Source organism: Sapajus apella, unplaced genomic scaffold, assembly GCF_009761245.1.
Source record: "Sapajus apella isolate SASKATOON/1434 unplaced genomic scaffold, GSC_monkey_1.0 scaffold1, whole genome shotgun sequence".
Classification (NCBI taxonomy): domain Eukaryota; kingdom Metazoa; phylum Chordata; class Mammalia; order Primates; family Cebidae; genus Sapajus; species Sapajus apella.
In genome coordinates, this window is record NW_022436941.1 from 17,935,461 (window position 1) to 17,956,966 (window position 21,506).

The window sequence follows — 21,506 nt, forward strand, 5'->3', positions numbered from 1 at the left end:
CTCCTTCTCCTTCTCCTTCTCCTTCTCCTTCTCCTTCTCCTTCTCCTCCTCCTCCTCCTTCTCCTCCTCCTCCTCCTCCTTCTTTTTGAGACAGAATATCCCTCTCTCACCCAGGCTGGAGCTCAGTGGTGCGATCTCAGCTCACTGCAATCTCCACTTCCCAGGTTCAAACGATTCTTGTGCCTCAGCCATCTGAGTAGCAGGGATTAAAGGCATGTGGCACTACACCCAGCTAATTTTTATATTTTTAGTAGAGACAAGGTTTTACCATCGTGGCCAGGTTGGTCTTGAACTCCTAGCTTTGAGTGATCTGCCCGCCTCAGCTTCCCAATGTGCTGGGATTACAGGCATGAGCCACCTCACCCAGCTGACATTTGGCAATTTTTTGTCTATACTTTTCCCTTAACATCTTCCTCTGGTTCCATTTTTACTGTTTAATAGATGACCTAAAAAAAGTTCTTTCTGTGCAACGATTTCATATCTTTCCAGAAGTAGCAAGTTGTCTTAGAAAGAGTTTGGTTACAGACAGACCCAGCACGTGCCATTGGGTAATTCTTTCACTATAAAGTGTGGCCAATAATAAGTTGGGGGGTGGTTGTTACAATTAAATGACACATGCAAAGTGTTCAGCAGGATGTAGGCACTGAACTGGAGCTTACAATATTCATTTCTTATTCTCTTTCTCCTTAAAGGAAGAGGTAGAACTTAAAAAAACACAATAATTCAGTAGCACAAATTCAATTCAGTGAACAAAAAAAAGTTTAGCCTTATAGTTTATACAACGCATTTCTATACAGTATTTGTTACTCTTAGTTGAACTACTTCTTAATCTCTGCTGATACTCTAATAATGCCTAAGTTCAATGTTCTAAAGTAAATTTATTATCCTCCCTTCAATTTTTCTGTTTACCTGAAGCTGTGTTTCTAGTAATTATGGCAGCATTCTTCTTATGTGTAATTTGGTCCTGAAGAGATACCTACATGTGTCTTGCATTCATCTGCTATTATACTTTCTATAATTAGCATATTAGTTTAGAACTTTATTACCTTTTTCCAAGGCTACTGCAAATATATACCATCTACATTACTTTCAAGACCAGTTGCTAAGAAGAATCTTCTTAAAGCACAGTTTGAAACTGTCACTTTTTATTTAAAAATCTTCAGTTGCTTCCTGTGCTCTCCTAAATAAAGTTCAGAACTCCTTTTTAGGTTGGTATTCAAGGCTTTTAACAAGTGAAATTCAGCAGTGTTTTCAGAGTTAATATTCTCTAATATCTCACTCAGTGGTTAGCAAATGTGTGTTCGTACGTGTGTGTGTGTGTGTGTGTGTGTATGTGTGTGTGTCTGTATTTTGTTTTTAAGCAGTGATCCTACTTTTTCCAAGCTAAATATTAATGGGACACCCCTTACCCCAATATATAAAAGAATAAAAAGTAAATTTGAACGGGTTAAACTAGGGTAGGAATCCTCATCTAAACCCCACCAATTCTACTCTCATGCTCTTGGTAACTACCAAGACAGACAAATCCTTTGAGTCCTGGCATAGTCAATGCCCCCTTCACTTTCTGGAAGTGTCTCAAACTTCTTACTCTCTGTGCCTTTACTCTTATTGTTGCTTTTGCATTGAAAGAGCTAGTAGCACCTGTTGAAACCATACTCATTCTTTGACATTCACCTTGGCTGCTAGTTGATGGGTAGTACACTGTCTGCAGTTGCCTGTTAATAACTACCCCAAGGATGCTTTAGATTCTGCCTTATACAGTCTGCCATATATATAGTCATCTATTTTTACCTCTTTTAATCCTATGTTATAGTTTACCTTAGTAAAGGAAATTTTAAATTTTAAAACTCACTTGACTGTTCCCTTTACACAAAAGGCTTTAAGGAGAGGATGCTCAATAAAACATTTTGTATAATACATTTTTGTGTACCACTTATAGCTTTGAGATCCCTTGAAAGACTAAAGAAAATTGTGATAATCATACTTCTAATAATTATTTTAATTTCATATTTATTATGTCTGGAAACATGTGTGTGTGTGTGTGTGTGTGTGTGTGTGTGTGTGTGTGAACTTCATATATTAATAAGTGGCTCCTTTTTGTTCAAGTAGCCAATTGGGCCATATATCCAAGAGCCTGCTGATGGTTCTGTTTTGGTGAGTCAGCAATGCTGCATTCTATATTCCAAGGGCATAGTTGCAGTCCTAATTTTCAAGGGTGTTGATGTTCCATAAAGAACTCTCAGACAATTTATGGCGTTCTGATTCTCTGTGGTCACCGAGATTTCTTCAGAGAAGAAACTTAAAGCTTATTAACTACCACGTGAAAAATCACTTTCAGCAGTAGATTTGATTACATCTCTACCTTAGGAATTAAGTTTTGCTTTTTTTGAAAAAAAAATACGATCAATGTTGAGTTGCTTTTAATGCACAAGCCATAGTTATTTTAGCATAGTGCAATAAAAATAACTTGGCTTGCCACCAAAAATATTATTTTTGAAGAACCCGAGGTACTCATCTTTAATTCTCTTGTTTCTTTTTTTTCCCCAATATATAAATAAAAGTAAGTTCAAAGTGGCTGCCTAAATCCCCAAAGTCTCTCAGAAAAAAATGAAATCTTCTTTTCCCAGACCACAGTGTAGTGAAATAAATTAGTATAATGATTTATGTTTACTCTTTTAGTCAATTCTGATAGAGATTATAGAGACAAAATGACAAACTGCCTTAGTGGTAAACTTAAATCATGTCAGCCAATCTTTAGTTTTTCCTTACCCTAATTGCTCCTCCTGTTCATTTATCTTCTCAGGCAATCTTTGGAAGAAATACTAGTTCAATCAGTGCATGTGCAAACCACCCGAGATAAAAAAGTTTAGTCTAATTTGTCTCAGTAAATTGTAATGCCTCTAGTAAACAAATCTTGGTTTGAAAGGAGACTAGAGCGATCCGAATAATTATTTGTATAAAATGTTCTCTTTTTGCATTTCTAAAGATACCATTTATATTCAGGTTTCTTCTCTCTCTGCTCTTACCTCTATATTTCTTTTCCTTATTGTCTTTGAAGATGTGTCCTATTTTCAAGTCAGAGCTAAGAATTGCATGAAATATTTTTATTCACACAGTTCAGGACCTGTTCAATACACAAGGGAATGATAAAGACTTTTTAAAGGAAAAAACCCAGCAGTGTTGTATACTGAAAAAGTGTATGTTGACAAATGGCTTTTATAAGGCTAATAGGAGTTAGCATTTTAACATGGAAATAAAACCCCTAGCCACATACCGAAGACTTTGAAGCACATAAGCTTTTAGGTGATAAGAACAATGTTAAGAATGTGTTTTTTGACTCTACATCAAAACTTTTTAATGGGACTACTGTGTGCCAAAAACCATGCTGAGTTCTGCGTATGTTACTTTTCATTTAGGAGAGAGCAGGGAATTTAGGGAAGTTGGCTTTTATTAAGTTTCTTTGTGTTTTTATTAAAAAATCACAGAATATGATTTCCATGTTAGAAAGTGTATTAAACCAAAGTGATTATAATTCATTAAAGTCTTTTTATTTTATTTTTTTGAGGTGGAGTCTTGCTCTGTCACCCAGGCTGGAGTGCAGTGGCACAATCTGGGCTCACTGCAACCTCCACTTGCTGCAACCTCCCCCTTCCAGGTTTAAGTGATTCTCCTGCCTCAGCCTCCTGAGTAGTTGGGATTACAGGCATACACCACAACACCTGGCTATTTTTTTTTCTTTTTGTATTTTCAGTAGAGATGGGGTTTCACCATGTTGGCCAGACTGGTCTCGAACTTCTGACCTCAAGTGATCTGCCCGCCTCAGCCTCCCAAAGTGCTGGGATTATAGGTGTGAGCCATTGTGCCCTACCATTAAAGTCTTTTAATTGTTTTCTTTCTCCAAACACAGAACAAGTTTGCTTTCTCTATGATTTCTCTCTGCAGCTACAGAGAGAAGATTCTGCATCTGAGCTATTATGTGATGCCAGAGACAAGCTGGGTGGCCTTGTCAACAACAGTGGAGTGAAAATTGAAAATTAGTAGATGCACAGCCTTTCTTACTCTTGCTTGCTTAAGAGGGGAAAGTCTCTAAGGCCCTTGGTGGTCTGTGGAAATCAGAACCTTCACCAGCTACCCACCACAGAAGTGTCTGATGTAATTTTCCAGGAGTTTCAGGTAAGGGTCCCTTCTCAAGCCAAGCTTAGCAACATCCCTCAAATGCATAAGACAGATTTTCATGCTTGTCAAATTGTTAGAGTGAAGGGATCTTAGAAATCATCTCTAAAATATGAGACTTGGATATAACAGAGACAATGTGTTTAGAAAGGATAAAGGACTTTCTTAGGGTCATATGAGAAATGAGAACTGGGATGAAGTCTTGGGTTCTACAACTGACTCTAGATTCTAGACCTATGTATAGAAGAGAATAAAAATGACACAAACCAGAGAAACTTTATTTATTCAAATAAAGGGAAAACTTAAAATCTTTTAGCAAATTTTATAGTTAGAAAAGTTGCTTCTGTTCTTGGACTTGGGCACGTAACACACTTGCTTTGAGTCTTCTCTTTTAGAGGAATAATCAAGCAATTAATTAATCACTGTATACAAATCACTGTGATAGGAGCTTTGGGGGAACAGAGAGATCTCGGCAGGACCTCTAGGAGCTTACAGTCTAGTGGCTGAGATGGATGTGTGAATGACCAGCCACAGCGTTAAGTCAAATAAAACAGGGAATAACCCCATGGGGCCTAGGTAGAGTTAAAGAAAGATTTGTGAGATAGATTATTTGGACATAAAATTTATCTTCATTAATGGATCTTAACTGTGAAGGCAAAAAAATTACCATAAATAGTGGGGAGTAACACATCTAGGCTGAGGTAATGTAATTCAAGTGACACAGTTAGTTGAGTTATATAAGTGCTTGTCTTTATTTTTCTAACTCAAAAAAATGTGTAATTTGTACAGATGAGAAACAAATAGACTCATTGTTTTCTTATATGTTACAACATAAGTGGTCAACTTAATATACACATCATACCCTTAATATTTCTCCTTTGTGGGAATTTGTTACAGGAAGATATATCTGCCAATACAATGTTTATGCAGAGGGAAGAGGAATCTAACATTGATCAAATACGACTTATGTGCCATACATTGTCATGGATGTTTTTATTACAGGAAAGGGGTCCCGATCCAGACCCCAAGAGAGGGTTCTTGGATCTCAAACAAGAATTTGGAGCAAGTCCATAGAATAAAGTGAAAGCAAGTTTATTAGTAAAGTAAAGGAATAAAGAATGTCTACTCCATAGAGCAGCTCTGAGGGCTGCTTGTTGCCCATTTTTATGATTGTTTCTTGATGATATGCTAAACAAGGGGTGGATTATTCATGCCTCCCCTTTTTAGACTACGTAGGGTAACTTCCTGACATCGCCATGGCATTTGTAAACTGTCATGATGCTGGTGTGAGTGTAGCAGTGAGGAGGACCAGAGGACACTCTCAAAACCATCTTGGTTTTGGTGGGTTTTAGCCGGCTTCTTAATGCAAACTGTTTTATTAGCAAGGTCTTTATGACCGGTACCTTGTGCCAACCTCCTATCTCGTTCTGCGACTTAGAATGCCTTAATTGTCTGAGCCCATTAGGTCTCAGCGTCATTTACCCAGATCCTATTCAAGATGGAGTTGCTCTGGTTCACATGCTTCTGATACTTTGATGGATTTTATCTGATGCAACCAGCATGGCAGTCCTATAAAGAATTTTTGCTATCCTAATTTTACAGATAGTAGAATAGGACTTTAGAGAACAAGACCTCCACCTTCTGGGTCTGAGCGAGTCTCCTGCCTCAGCTGAAGGAGAATATGCTGAAGATCATATAGCTAATAAGTGACACATCCAGAATTTTAACTGGATCTGAAGACCCCAGTGTCCATACTCGCTATCATTCAACTGCTAGAGCATGATGCTATAGAGAACAGAGAAGGGAATGATTAATTTCAACCAAAAAGAAGGGACAACCTTTCATAAAAGAGAAGAAAGCATAAGTCAGCAGACAGAAGAAGAAAGGAAGGAGGGAATGATGTAGCACTCAGAGGCACGACACTCCTACCTCTCATTATTCTCTGCTAAGGCTCCTTTGCCAGAGAAGCATTTGCTGTGAATAATGGTGAGTGAAGGTGGATTTGAACCCTTTCCTTTTGCAAATTGGAGCAGGAGGCAAGGAGTCTGAGGGGTAGGTTTGTGTTAGAATCCACATTTGCATGCAAGCTGAGGACTTTGGCAGTGAGGCCAGAGGCAATGAACATTTTATGTGATAGGGCTGAGTTACAGGGAGAGGGAAGGGGGAAGCCTGGAATCTCTACATATGCAAAGTATATTACTGATGCTCAAGTTAGATGACAATTTTTGCTTGTTTTTGCTATTTCAGTAACAAAGTATTTCTATTAAAGGAAAACAACTTCAATATTTAATAAGGAATGTTATATTTTATTAAAAATGCTATCAACAAAAACAGAATGAACAAAATAACCAAAAAATCATGAAAAAGAAAAAAATCTTAGAGCAAGATATTTTGGTCTCAGGCAATAGTCACAAAATGTTTTGTGAACTCTCTCAATATAGACAGAATTTTTTTTGTAATTAAGAAATTAAAGACTAAGATAACAGACTCTTCCCTTCTGTATGTGTGAAGACATAACTCATGCCAAACTCCTGAATTCTTATCATTTTCCCATTATACTCATTTATCATGGGAATCTATGGGCTTATCAGGCCTGTGTGAGGTAAAACATCAAAAAGCACAAGCAATCTTGAACCCATAAAGAAACATGAATTTGGGTATGACCCTTCAAAACGCATCTTCATTAAACAGAAGCTATGTCAACTCAACTCTCTCACGTGACAAGGGGCTGTAATGCCAAAGATTAGAGACTTTTATGTTACAGAGGAAACAGGGTCTACATTAAAAAAAGAGAGAAATTTTCATTTTTTCACTGTGCTCTTTTCATTGTTGTTGTCTGCAACACATTTTATACGGGATTGTTTGGCAACAGTTTTATGAAGAAAAAATGTTTAAGGGAAAAATATCTTGTTGAAAGTTTAAAGGTTTATATCTGTGTTATGTTATCTGAGATCTCATAGCCTATCTGCCTAGCCACAATGCTGAACTTCAAAAATACTAGAGTGAGAAGGGGTTGGGGAATTGGTTAGAAGGAAAGTTGTGGACATAGTATTCAATACAGCATGACTGGACCCATCATAATATTTCAAAGCCTCAAACCAACCCAGTGTCAGTGCATCTCACAAAGCCAATAAGTTATTAGGTGCCATTCTCAGCTATACTTATAGAAAAGTACTTACACAAAGTTATCTGTGTGCAATCCAGATGAACAGAGAGTAATTCAGCAGCCACATTTGAGCTCTTGCTACCAAGACAATGTTTTGCAGCATTATGCAGGAAGTGCAATGGTGTCACAGATCTGTCCCTAGCATCTGCTTTGAGCAGAGATTATCCCCTTCAGCAGAGTTATAAAATCTCTCTTCACCCTGGCCTGTGGAGGAAATGCTACAGTGAGAGGTGACAGGCACAGCCTTGCAGACGGGAAGGCTAGAGGCCGGCAGCAGCACAACTCAGCCACATTGGCAGCGTACATTGGAAGGAATCTAGTCTTCTGTGTATAATCTGTGGAGGAGCTGAGATGATGTCTTGACTAAGCACACAGCAAGATGACAAGTAAGAAACAGAAAATAGGGAGATCAAACTTTGGAGGACCTATAGGTGAGATACGGGATGAACCAGACTAATCCAGAGCTATCCACTTCATCACATTAGGTAAAAGTTAATCTGCAGGTTCTTTAGTGGGGAGGGATGGGAATCTGACAGCAGCCCTCCTGTGTCTTTTTTAGAGCGTGGGGTCCACCCTTGAGACTTGTGAACCCTGGGATTTCTTGGATGACCTCAGGAGGACCAGGAATCTTTTGAAACTGTTTTAAAATTTCTTGGTGTTATTGTGTAAATGTGAATTTTTATGGGGAAAGGATTCTCAAGAGTGTCCAGAACCCCAAAAGAAGGTTGATGATTGCAGCAGTCAATACATGCATAATACTTATGCACATATAGCTAAGTACATTGCTCTTAGGTGGAATGGGTTAGTAAATGCAATAAGTCAATCTCAGCGTATATTTTATCATCTGAACTTTCATAAAGTCTTGAGTTCAAAGATTCTTCTATGTTTTGCCATGTTGATATATGAAATGAGGCAGGTGCTGCCTTGTGATGGGCACCAATAGTTTGATTCTGTGTGTAGACAAAGCCAGGTAAGCCATCCTTTTCCTGAACTGACCTTATGAGGTTTGGTCCCATTTGGATACGCAGCAGATTGCAGCCAAATGTTGTAAACTCACATGCCTATGACGGCAAGGCAGATTACAGAAGTGAGTGAACAGATCAAATCATAACATGAGGCCGGGCGCGGTGGCTCAAGCCTGTAATCCCAGCACTTTGGGAGGCTGAGGCGGGTGGATCACAAGGTCAAGAGATCGAGACCATCCTGGTCAACATGGTGAAACCCCGTCTCTACTAAAAATACAAAAAACATTAGTTGGGCATGATGGCGCATGCCTGTAATCCCAGCTACTCAGGAGGCTGAGGCAGGAGAATTGCCTGAACCCAGGAGGTGGAGGTTGCGGTGAGCCGACATCACGCCATTGCACTCCAGCCTGGGTAACAAGAGCGAAACTCCGTCTCAAAAAAAAAAAAAAAAAAATCATAACATGATAAAGTACAAATCAACACTCTTCTCTTTGGGGAGACTGAGGAACAGTGGAGCACCTCGCAGGGAGTAGCCATCACTTGAATCCAGTGGACAGTTGCCATGATGGAATACATATCCAGCGTTGCCAGATCTTTTAGACGATCTAGAGAAGCTGGAGATCTGAATTTCTACACAAAAATATGTCTTATGGTCAGAATATCCAGAAAAAGTATTACAAGATATATGGATCTTTATCTACTTGAGGCATGACTGAGCCATAAATCTTTGTTTGAAATGACACGGACTAAATGCTTTTAAAAGTCTCCTAAAAATGAAGGTTTATAAAACTCTAAAATTATTTTAATTAAATGACATTATGTAAGAATATGTAGGCAGTTAGAAAATCACTGTTCTTTGAAAATAGAGGTGTTTGTATTACCACATAACATAGAATGCCGCTAGGAAGGTACCCAGGGAGAGGGAACTTTATCCATATTGTCTACATGGACAGGTAGAACCTGTGATGTTACTAAACCTAGAGAGTAGCCGATATCTTACTGTATGGGAAATGACACTATACAGAGCTCGAGTTGCAGGTCTGTTCCTTCCCTGAGATGGAAAGGGTGGGGAATTAACTATCAGAACCATGGCAGACAGAGGGCTGGTGACCTGGTGGGTAGGAAGGCATCAGATTCTCCTTTTGGCAGTAGAGGCATCTCTAGCAAACATGACAGTTAGGTTTCTAGCATGCCTGGGGACATACGCCAAGCCTAGAGACTCAGATACTCCAAACCTGACCCAGCCATACCCAGGAGACACTTACACTCCCAAGCCCAGTAGCTAACGGGCGACGGTGGACAAGAGGCCCAGGGGTCATGGGGGCATTATACTGGGTTCTTATAGTAAGTCACTGCTTACAGAGGGGCTGTTTCACAGTGGCCCAACTTTTAGTCCCTTTGCCTTAGTTCTAACCAGAAGAGTCAATGAGCATTTAGTGTGTTCTGACAGCTTATTTTTATGGCAGGAATTATGGCATTATCTTAAATTTATTAGGCCTCTGCTCCTAGGGCTGAGGATACCACTATGGTATCTGTGGTGAGGGCCACTCCTAACAGACAAATTTTTTTTTTTTTTGAGATGGAGTCTTCCTTTTGTCACCCAGCATGGAGTGCAATGGCACGATCTCGGTTCACTGCAACCTCTGCCTCCTGGGTTCAAGCAATTCTCCTGCCTCAGCCTCCTGAGTAGCTGTGATTACGGGTACCTGCTCCCACACGTGGCTAATTTTTGTATTTTTAGTAGAGAAGGGGTTTTACCATGCTGGCCAGGCTGGTTCCGAACTCCTGACCTCGTGATCTGCCTGCCTTTGCCTCCCAAAGTGCTGGGATTACAGGCATGAGCCATCGCACCTGGCCCAAAAGAATATTCTTTAAGACTACTGTGGACCACTGTGAAAACTGGTCACTTACTTTAAAAGCATACCTTTTAAGATAAATATCTGTAAACAAAAGGTTAATCTTTAGTGATACCAGATTGTAATGTACTATAATTTAGATACGGAATTACAAATTACACAGTATTTAATATGTCTTTAATAAGACAGCATTTAATTCAAAAGATGTTTATTTTTCTTATATTTTTTTTCAGAGATTCAAAATTGCTCCTTAATTAAGAGTCAAAATTTTAAACCACTACTAATTAAACCAATGTTGTTATTGAGAAAGATTGCAAATCCCGATGCATTGATTCACACAAAGTAATAGCCATTATTACACTGAATTCAAACCTTCTGGGAAAGCAGAACACAAGCCCTGAACTTAAATAAGATTCAGAGTTGTTCTAAAAATGGAATAAGTCAATATTTAATCAATCAGAACAAATCTGTTTTTGTATAAAAATTTAAACACATGAAATGAACACCTTGAGACACTTTTGGAATATATAAAGCAAAGAATTTCCAAATAAACATGGTCTTCACATGTGAGTAAAGTCTTCCGTTGTGGGCTGCAGAATGGCAGCGTAGTATAGACGGAGCATGATAGGGCCATAGATCACAGTAATAACATTTGCAATAAACAATAACAGAACAAAGCAGACATCTGTAAGAATCCCACGAGGAATTTATGTTATCCATAATTTTTCTTTACATTTGAGAAACTATGGCAGGAAAGACCATTACATTCAATGGCACCAATTAATTTCTGCAACTTTTAATGACATCTTTCTGAGTAAAAACCTCACATAATGCACTAAGTGTGTGATTGATGGCAGCTTATGTTTGATTTGTACTGGATTCCTGATTTTTTTCAGTATTTTTAAAGAGTCCCTCTGCAGCCAATCAAGCAATCAACATGAAATACTCAGATTCGCTCTTGAAAAGTACAAGAAAACAGAAAAGACAATGTGGTTTCCTTTCCTGGCCAACAGACGATTGGTGATGCTATTTAAGTAGTTTTCTGGCTGATGGATTACGGAGATTTTTATTCCAAGAGAAAATGACAGTCAAGGAAAACCACTTAATTTTTCTTCTATTCAAGATATCAGAGTATTACACTCCCTTAAATATGGATTTGTAATACACAATTTCCCTTATTGACTTTCCCAGACTTTGGCAAAAAGTATTTCCTAGACTTTAGCAAAAAGTCTATCCTAGAAAATGTCCCGAGTTTATAATATCAAATAAAGGATTTAGATTGAACAAGTAGGACCACACAAGAACTCACATGTGTTTTTAGTGGGCATGACCATGGGAAATGAATCCTTGATTAGCATGGTGTTTGGTAGGAGCTTCTCTTTTATTTAACTGTAAAAGCTCCAGTCAAAAGTTGATTGAGTACTTTACAAAATAATTCTGCAAACTAAAATAGTGAGTATATTTAGTAGCATGCTGGTAAGCAAAAAATCCCTACCCTCAAGGTATTTACTATTTAGGAGGGTCTCCTGAATGGAAAACCAAGAAGCCTAGAAAAAAAGCTGTGTAACATTTGTGCAAGTGACACCCTGCAGAGCAAAAATAACCCAGTGGAGACCAAATACTGCCCAGAATCATTTATCAGTGGTGACTATAAGGAGAATATGGTGTCTAGGAGAAACAAAACATTCATTCGTTCCATCAGTATTTGTTGAGTATAATAGAATAGTCCAGATATTTTACTAAATCCTTGTTTCTGTGGAATTATAAACAAGAAGGGAACAAGCTTAGAAAGGCTAAATGGGTCTCCCAAGGGCACAAGTAGGAAGCAGAGTTGGAATAACTCAATTGACTCTAAAATTTCTAGTTAGTAAACAATATGTTTTAGGGTATCATGAAAACAACACAAAAGGAGGCTAGTTTTTACGAGCTAGTGAATTAAGATGAAAATTGGTGAAAATTATCCTATTAATTGGTGGCTTAGATATTTGTGAACTGTTGAAACCTTAGATTTTAATCATATCAGAGGATATTAGTTCTTGTCTAAGGAGGCTCTTTTTAACTAATAGCAGTCTCATGTTCAGTTAAAGAAGAATCAGTGCCTAGATACTTGAGAAATTAAATAATCCCCTTCTTATAAATTCTCATAACTTTCCTATAATTACCCAGGGTTCCTGATATATTAATCAAGAATTCCAGATTACTCCCCACTCACTCAAACCCCACAATATCTGCTGACAAATAAGGTTTTGGATGACAGAGAGCTGGATTAGAGATGATAAAATTCAGATTTTTCTATGTCTGTCAATATTGTCACAAAATTGTTATGTGGTTTTATATGAGAGCAAGTCATAGACTATGTTCTGATGTGTGCAGTTTATGCGATCTCTCAATCCACATAACACTACATGAAATGGAATAATTTTTTTGAGTGAACTCATCTATTTTTCCTCACTGCTTTTACTTACAAGATTGTTACCCAATTCTTCACTTCTAAAGTGTTGTCCTTCTAGATAACTCCTGAAGATTATTGCATATTAAAGGAGATCCCAGAACTGGAAGGGCCCTCAGAGATAAGAACTCTAATATCCTTATTGTAAAAATCCAGAAATTGAAGCTTTGAATGCTAAATGACTCTCCAAGACCACTGAGAAACTGTGTGATAAACCAGATAGAGCCCTAGTGATCCGACTCTTGGTAAAATGGTGATGGTCCCTGATCATTCTGTCTATAAATCCAAAATTAGGGCAAACAAGAAATAGAGCATTGTATTGGCTTCCTTAAAACATTCTGTGAGCCCTGCTGAAGACTGGAGTATTCTTTTTGCTTTCTCCTCTTAAGGAGACACAAATCAAACCTTGCCCGGAAAGATCAAGATCAAATTTAAAATTACCCCTCCAAGTATTATTCTGAACAATCAGTGTTGGTCATTCTTATTTCCCTTAGCAGAGGCTGAGAGTCTTATTAACTGCTATCTACTTTTTTTCCTCATAAAAGAAAATATACCCATTGTATTTAGAAGCTTGTTTCCTTGTTTAACTAAAGCAAGCCAAAGAAATGGGGAAAAGAGTGTTGAGAAGACCAAAGACTACTTTATACCCACTTTTGATAATGGCTATTATTTTAAAAAGATAACAAGTACTGGCAAGGATGTGGAGAAATTGAAATCTTTTTGCACTGTTGGTGGGAATCGAAAATGATGCAGCCACTGCAGAAAACTATATGGAGATTCTTCAAAAAATTAAACATAGAATTACCTGATGATGCAGCAATTTCACTTCTGGGTATACACCAAAAGGAAATGAAACCAGGAACCAGACAAATATTTATACATCCATGATCATAGGAGTATTATTCACAAAGGCTGGAAGGTGGAGGCAACCCAAGTGTTGATTGGCAGAAGAGTGGATGAACAAAATGTGACGCATACATACAATGAAACGTTACTAAGCCATAAAAAGGAAGAAAATGCTGACACAAGCTCATGTATGAATAAACCTTGAAGACATGATGCTAAGTGAAACAAACCAATGACAAAAAATACACTGTATTATTCCACTCACTTCTATAAGGAACCATAGAGTAACACTTAGAGTAGACAGACAGTGGAATCATATAGTAAAACTTAAGAGTAGACAGAAAGTAAAACGTGGGTTGATAGAACTGGGGGGAGAAGAACTAAGAAGTGTCTGCTTAGTAGGGATAGAGTTTCGAATGGGAAAGATGAAAAAATCTGGAGATGGATGGTGCTGATGGCTGCATAACAAAGTGAATGTACATATTGCCACATAACTGCACACTTAAAAATGGTTAAAATGGTAAATTTTATGTTATGTGCATTTTACCACTATAAAGAAAAGAGTTCTGGGGGAAAGTTAGGAAATGCAAATGACCCTTATACTTTAGGATCTACTAAAACAAACAACTCTCTGAAGTAATATTTATTATCCTTAGCAAGGATAATTATTTTAGTTTCCAAAACAAGCAAGTGTTTTTCAAAAACAAGTGACTTACAGGTGATGCACTTTCTTTCCCCATGGGCAGTACTTAGTAGCTGGTAAACTAGTGCACTCTTACTAGCTTCAAAAGGCTATCAAGGATTTGAGAATTATACACTCTATGGAGCCAGGAGATCTTTTTCTTTGCACAGTACAATGTTTGCTTTGATTATTTCTATTTGAAAATAAATAGACATGTCTTTATTTTTGCAATACTCTTTCTGATCGATCCAAAGGCAGCAGGAATGAAATACTTGTTCTTTCTATGCCTTTACAGTTAGTTTTTCTTTAATTACAGGAAACTCTCATTATAAATATGCTCTGTGTTATCAGGAAGCATCAGCTATTGGATACTTAGCCTGGTTGCCAAGTTTATTTTAGTCTTTACAGCTCTTACCTTGCAAGGACATTCCAATTTCTCTGATATCATTTAGAGACTGGTTAATGACTGCAAATAATCATTATGCATTAAATGATAGACTATCTTCCCATGAGCATAGATGATATGAGGCAACTAATTTATTTAAAGTAATGCTTATTTTTATTGGCAAAATATACAGTATCTTGAGAGGAATTTTTAGTCTGAATTTGTAGTTTGCTTAGTTACCACTATGAGAGTATCATATAATTATTACTCTCAGAGATTTTAGGAAGCTGCTACTGTGTGTTAAATCATAAACTACACTGCTGATACAAAGGGCCAACAAATATGATGCTGGCCCCAGAGGATCTTACTATTCTTAAAGGCACCATATGGGTAGATCTTGGCTAACTTGTTTTACAGAATTTTGCGATTAGAATGGTTCAGGAGCACTTCTGCCCTTAATATTGCCAGAAAATGTGTCTTTTTAATGTATCTCCATCTCTTGTGGTTTGAGAACCAAAGTCGTTTTTTTCGTACCACAGCTTGTTGTCTATATTAACAAGATGCTACTATTTCATCGCTTTCAATAGCATAACTTTATTATTTCAAGAGTCTCTTGTCCAGGTCAATAACTTGATTGTTTGTGACATGAATTTCCTGAAAGATCCATCAACTTTCAGTAGAAAACATCAATAGGGAGTTTATACCCAAGATTCCTTGACTCTTGCCTCAAAATGCTTGCTGTTTCTACTAATCTCAAACTATTATGTCATGATCCTTACCTACTCAAGTCTCTACTTTGAAAGACCAACCTTAAACCCAGACTTCACAATTTCAATATCCAGGCCTTGCCTTTCCCTCAAGCCTGTGTATTTATAATAGCCAAAAGGTGAAAACAAACAGACAAACCTAAAAGTCCAAATAAACAAAATGTGGTTATCTACATAATGAAACACTATTCAGCCATAACAAAGGAACCAAGTACTGATACATGCTATAAAATGGATAAACCTCAAAAACATGCTAAGTGAAAGAAACCAGCTATAACATGTCATACATTGTATAATTCCATGTATATGAAATATCCAGAGTAGGTAAAGCTAAAGACAAAGAAAGCAGATTAGTGGTGGCCAGAGGTTTGGGTGGTGGTGATAGGAAAATAGGGAATGCCTGCTTAATAGTTATGGGATTTCCTTTGGGGATGATGAAAATGCTTTGGAACTAGAATAGTGGTGATAGTTGTACAAGATTATGAATGTACTAAATGCTGCTGAATTTTATACTTTAAAATGGTTTGATGTTACATAAGTCTCACCTCTATTTAGAAAAAAATTTTGAAATTCTGTAGCCAGGCATGATGGCTCATGCCTATGATCCTAACTAATCTGGAGGTTGAGGTGGAAGGATCACTTGAGACCAGCAGTTCGAGACCAGCCTGGGAAACAAAGCAAGACCCTGTCTCTACTAAAAATAAAAATAAATTAGCCAAGCATAGCGGCAGCATCTGTAGTCCCAGACACTTAGGAAGATGACACAAGAGGATTGCTTGAGCCTGTGAGATCGAAGCTACACTGAGCTATAATCATACCAGTGCCCTCAAGCCTAGGTGACAGAAAAGGAAACTATCTCTAAAAAATTGTAATAATAGCAATAAAGTCTGTGAAGTTGATGTTCTCTTTTGATAAGCAATAAGCTCTGTTTTGTTTTATTAACAGATTATTCTAGTTATATTTGGGTAGCTAACATTCAACAAGCATAATTTAAGCCAGAGACTATAGTCCTATGTGAGTTTTAAAAATAGATCACAATCCCCTAGGTTGTGACTCTGGATGGCTCCCAAGGCTAGACTTTAGTTTCTTGTTTTCTCCCACTGTGGGCAACTGATCCCCTTTTCCCCACCCTGCTTTATCCTCACACGTTTCATCGTCTTACACTTAGGCTGTAAGGTGATCTTTAAGCTGTCGTTGGTTTTGAGGCCCTCTTATTCATACCTTTTAACCTCTCTTTGGCCAGCTCTGCATTTCTAGCTCATAGTTAGCTCTCTCACTGTGATGCAATGGTCCTTAAAAATACGGCAGTATTAAGATATATCCAGATTTTGCTTTGTTGTTGCTTGTTTGCAACATTTTCTTTTTAAAGTTAGGTTCTTATATTGAACGTACAGAGACTCTCTCAAGCCACCTTGAACAAAGAGCTCTATCGTGAGGACCTTTGTTCAGAGGAACTGGAACAGTGCTGGGATGATGTTGAGCTGGGGCTAGTATCGCTGTTTCCCTAAGTGCAGGTATAAGAAGTCTGAGCATGGCAAAATACAATTCCCTATTTCTGTTTAATTTATGCAAGCATCTTGTTTCCACTCAGATGTCTTGTTCTGACTGACCCTCATTCCAATTTTTTCATGATATCTTCTCAATTTGATTAAAGCATAATATAGCCAGAAATGAGTTATTGGATCATGTATAGTGTGAAGATGCCCCCGTACTTTGCCATTCTATGACCCATTCCTCCCCACGTTGCAAAATATACTCAGATCTAACTGTGTTCTAAGTCGTGGGTAATTGGTATAAGTATGTGTCTGCTTTGTTCAGAGACAACTATTTCATCCTAAAGCCCAATTCAGTAGATTTATCTTCAACAATTACGGAGCTTTGATCACCCTAGAATAGGTGGTGTCATGTGGTATGTAGCTGTCCTTTTCCAATGCACTTCCCTTATCAGGATACATGTCTGTTGATTTGTGGGAAGCTGGCTGTTTTTCGTTCCTGACAAACTCCAGTGATTAAAATGTAGTGGCTTGCTCTTGTTCCCCTGATAAAGGTGACAGCTGCAGAGTTTCCAGTGGTGGTGGATATCGTCCATGCAGATTGCTTTTTAATGAAAGCAATATATTATCTTACCTAGAGACCCTGAAGCCTTACCTTGTTAATGTATTCTCGCTTGGCACCACATTTATCTATAAATTAGTTGTATTAAACACACTCCTTACTATTTATCCAGCCTTTAAAGAGTTTTTCTAGTGAGAGGATTTTGCCCTCTTTCTTCACCTTAAATATTATTATAGTCAATGACAACTCCACCAATATTTTAAAGTATAGCTTTGTATAAAACATTCCTAGGCTGGAAGAATATTACTACAACTGGCTTTCTACTTAATAACTTGATAATCCTTTGCCACATGTAGACATTAAAATGAGAGCAAAAAGATGGAACTGATTAGGGCACTAGCCTTTCGTTGAGTCTCCTAAAAGTTTGCAATAATTCTGAAAGGAAACTCATTAAATACCGTAGTGAAAAAAACAAAAAAGAAGAAATCAATTTAAACTTTAGGCTGTAAAGGTTTGAAATTTGCGATTATAGGAAATTTCCTATTCGTATGTAGGAAAATAATAAAATCTGTCATTGTTTAAGACTCAAATATTTCCCCAACATGCAACTTTTTTCTATCTTTCTATGTTACATAGGATGTGTATAATAGCATGAGGTCAACTGTGAGTGGTCACAATTCTGGGAGTGAATAACATGTATTGTATTCTTAAAGGAAAACTCCACAGTGAGGTGCAAACTTCATGCTGTGGCTCTGGAAATAACTACAACACAAGGCCTTGTAATGATCCATGAACTAAAATTGGAAACAAACAACTATTTTGCTGAATGTGTCCTCTCTGACCTAAACCCAATATTAAACTTTTTACAGAACTATAAATCAAATCCATTAAAAACAAAAAACCCAGTGAACCAGTCTGAACTAAATCCAAACCGACATATTTTCTAAAACAACTGAACTGTAACAAAACTAAAACATCAAAATATTCTCCAACCTGAATCGATATTTCATTTGGTTCAAGTCTCTGAACCGTATTTTCTATTTCAAGATAGGATTATTGTTAAGTGTTAACCATCACTTTAAAGAGGAAATATAGAAAGAAAGCTAATGCCATATTTAGTACTGAGTATAAATAAGAAAAGAATCTAGTAAACTGTGTGAAACTATCCACTTTACAAATAATTTAAGTAAACATATAATCATTCAAAGAAAAGATAGAAAAAATTGTCAAAAAGAAGTTAATGCAGTTATCAAATTTGTGAACAATTGAGAAGGCACAGGGGAACAGGTTTCACGGTAGAGAAAACATGCAAGTGAATATATGTTAAACACTGTTAACAGCAGCTTACATTTTAGATTCCACGGGATTATATTTATCCTTGTTAGAATTTGCCTTTTTTTTGCTGGTTATTTTTAGTTGATTATAAATGGTAGAGAATACATACAGAATAGAACATAATTTCAGGATGACTTCTGGTATGTATGAATAAGAAACTACAAATTCAAAAGTAGGATATTTGAATTTTTAAGTAATTATAGGCAGATTAAATTTTTAAGTAATTTTTCAGAAGAAATTTATATTTAAGGAAATGATTCTCTTACAACTAAAATTTTGTAGAAATGTGAATGTACTTTTACAAATTACCGGCACGCATTTACACATTATATTTAACCATGCTCTGGTACATACACATTTACTAAAATACTCTAGCTTCTCATCAATGTTGTATTATCAAGAAAATGATCACAGGGCTTAAAGTCTGCCAGTCCATGATTTTTTTTCTACAGCTTCAAGTAAATAAACTAGGACTCCTGATAAGAATCCAAATATTTTCAATCTATCTCTTAAGGCTGTGATGAGAAGTTAGAAATCTGATATATGTTCAACATATTTGTAAAATTATTCTTCATTTCTGGAAATTTATCTTATATAATCACGGAAGTGGGACGATTTACCCACAAGGATTATGTACAACCGATATGTAGCAGAAATGGTTAGCTAACCAGCAAGCCTGTTTCCTCATCTTCCAGGACACACAGCTAACATATATGTCATAGCCTTCCTTGCAGTTAGAGATGGTCATCTGATTAAGCTCTATCCAGTGGAATGTGAGCAGAAGTGATAGGTGACATTTGCCACTTCCAGTGTTACTGAGGAGTGTTTATACTCTTTCCCTTTCCATGGTGACCTTGGAAGCCACGTGTTAAAAATGGCGGAACCATGATGTGAAAGGATCCTGCATCCCTGGACCATCATTTGGAAGACAGTGACCTGATGATCAGAAACACTGGTTGGCATGGTAGATGAACAATAGATAAACTTCTAAAATTCTACTGTGTTAACTTGTTGAGATTTAAGAGGTTTATCTGTTATAGTGCAACATTTTTTGGTTTTTTTTGTTGTTGTTTGTTTTTTGAGACAGGGTCTTGCTCTGTTGTCTGGGCTGGAGTGCAGTGGTGTGATCATGGCTCACTGCAGCCTTGAACTCTTGGGCATAAGCAGTCCTCCCATCTGAGCCTTCTTAGTAGCTGGAACTACAGGTGTGCGCTACCACACCTAGTTAGTTTTATTTTTTTATTCTTTTTAGAGACAGAGTCTTGCTATGCTGCCTAGGTTGCTTTTGAACTCCTGGCCTCAAGTAATCCTCCTACCTTGACTTCCCAAAGTGAGATTACAGATGTGAGCCCACTGCACATGGCCCACAGTGCTATCTTAATATACAACTTTAAAAAAGATAATGGCAAAAAAAAAAAAATTGGAAACAACCTAAATACCCAATAAAGTTGTAGTGACTATTCTGTAACGGTGAAGATCATTGATAATTTCCTTCCTTGTATTGTTCTGGATAGTCCTCATTTTCTACCACACATACCTGTAACATTTGTAATTAATACAGAAAAATGAATAATTCTGATTTTATAAAAGTCAAACTGAACATATATAATTTGATGGTGTACAGTGTTGTTGGTATCCAGAAATGAATACTTTTAATAGGAGAAAAATATTATGCTCATAACATGTACTAAGTAGTTGAATAGAAGAAACTATGCCTTTTCATTTTCCTCACAGTTTGATTATATCCAATGGAAAACAGATGATTTTATGTGGAAGGAATATTATAGGGCGACTCTTGCCTATATTTTCTTAAAAGTCTTTACTTTTGTATGTGTGTTGTGACATCTAATAGGAATCAAATTTAAACTTGACCAAGCAAATTACTATGGCATGGTGGGATTGTTAACACTCCTAAAAATCCTATTGAAGGTTGCCAATTGTTCTGGAAAATACTAAGAATCAATCATTTTTAGGGAACTAATCTAAGGATAGAAGAACATATCTAATTTTCTTCTATATTCATAAATTTTTATTTTGGGACCAACTATAAGGCTATTACCTCTTTTCATGATGGTCATTATTTATATGATATAATCAGCTTCAACTCACTCACTTTTATTAACATAAGATAGGTATTGCCCTTTATTTTTATAGTATGTGCTGTCTAAACTGATTGTTCATAATCAAGTTAACCAGCATAAACTTGCTTTGACTGTTACGGCACTGCAAGCAGCAAGGGCATCAGCATATTTGCATCAGTTTCTCTTGCTTCTAAGCTTCACCAGGGCAATGCAATGGGCACCAAGGATGCTCCAAATGCATTTAGTTTCTATTGCAGATGAGTAACATTGAACCTAGGGGATTTTTCTCTTTTATAGCAAGCAGTAAGCAAGTCTACCCTTTGTCTGGCAGACATTATCTCCTCTCTCAAAGTTGCTGCATGAACAAGGCTGAGAAATGGCCTGAATGAAAGAGCAGTGAGGGGTTTGCAGTCTTGGCACGACATGTTGTTTAAAAAAATTGCCCCAAATTGCAACATAAAATATGAAAGATGGCAAAATATTTCATACAAATCTAGATGGATCTTGCATTAAGATTACATCACAAGCTCTCAATGTTCTCACTGTGTTTTAAAGAAATTGGAAATAGAAATGACAGACAATGCATTCTGGGTCTGGGCTGTGAAAGTCAACAAAGAATTGCAATTAGTAAATACACAGTGCAAATGAATAGCGTTAAATGAAAAAATGCACAAATGCATATGTCTATGTCATAAGTTAAACAATATTTAAGGAACATATGTATAAGTGTTTTTCACTCAGTGCTT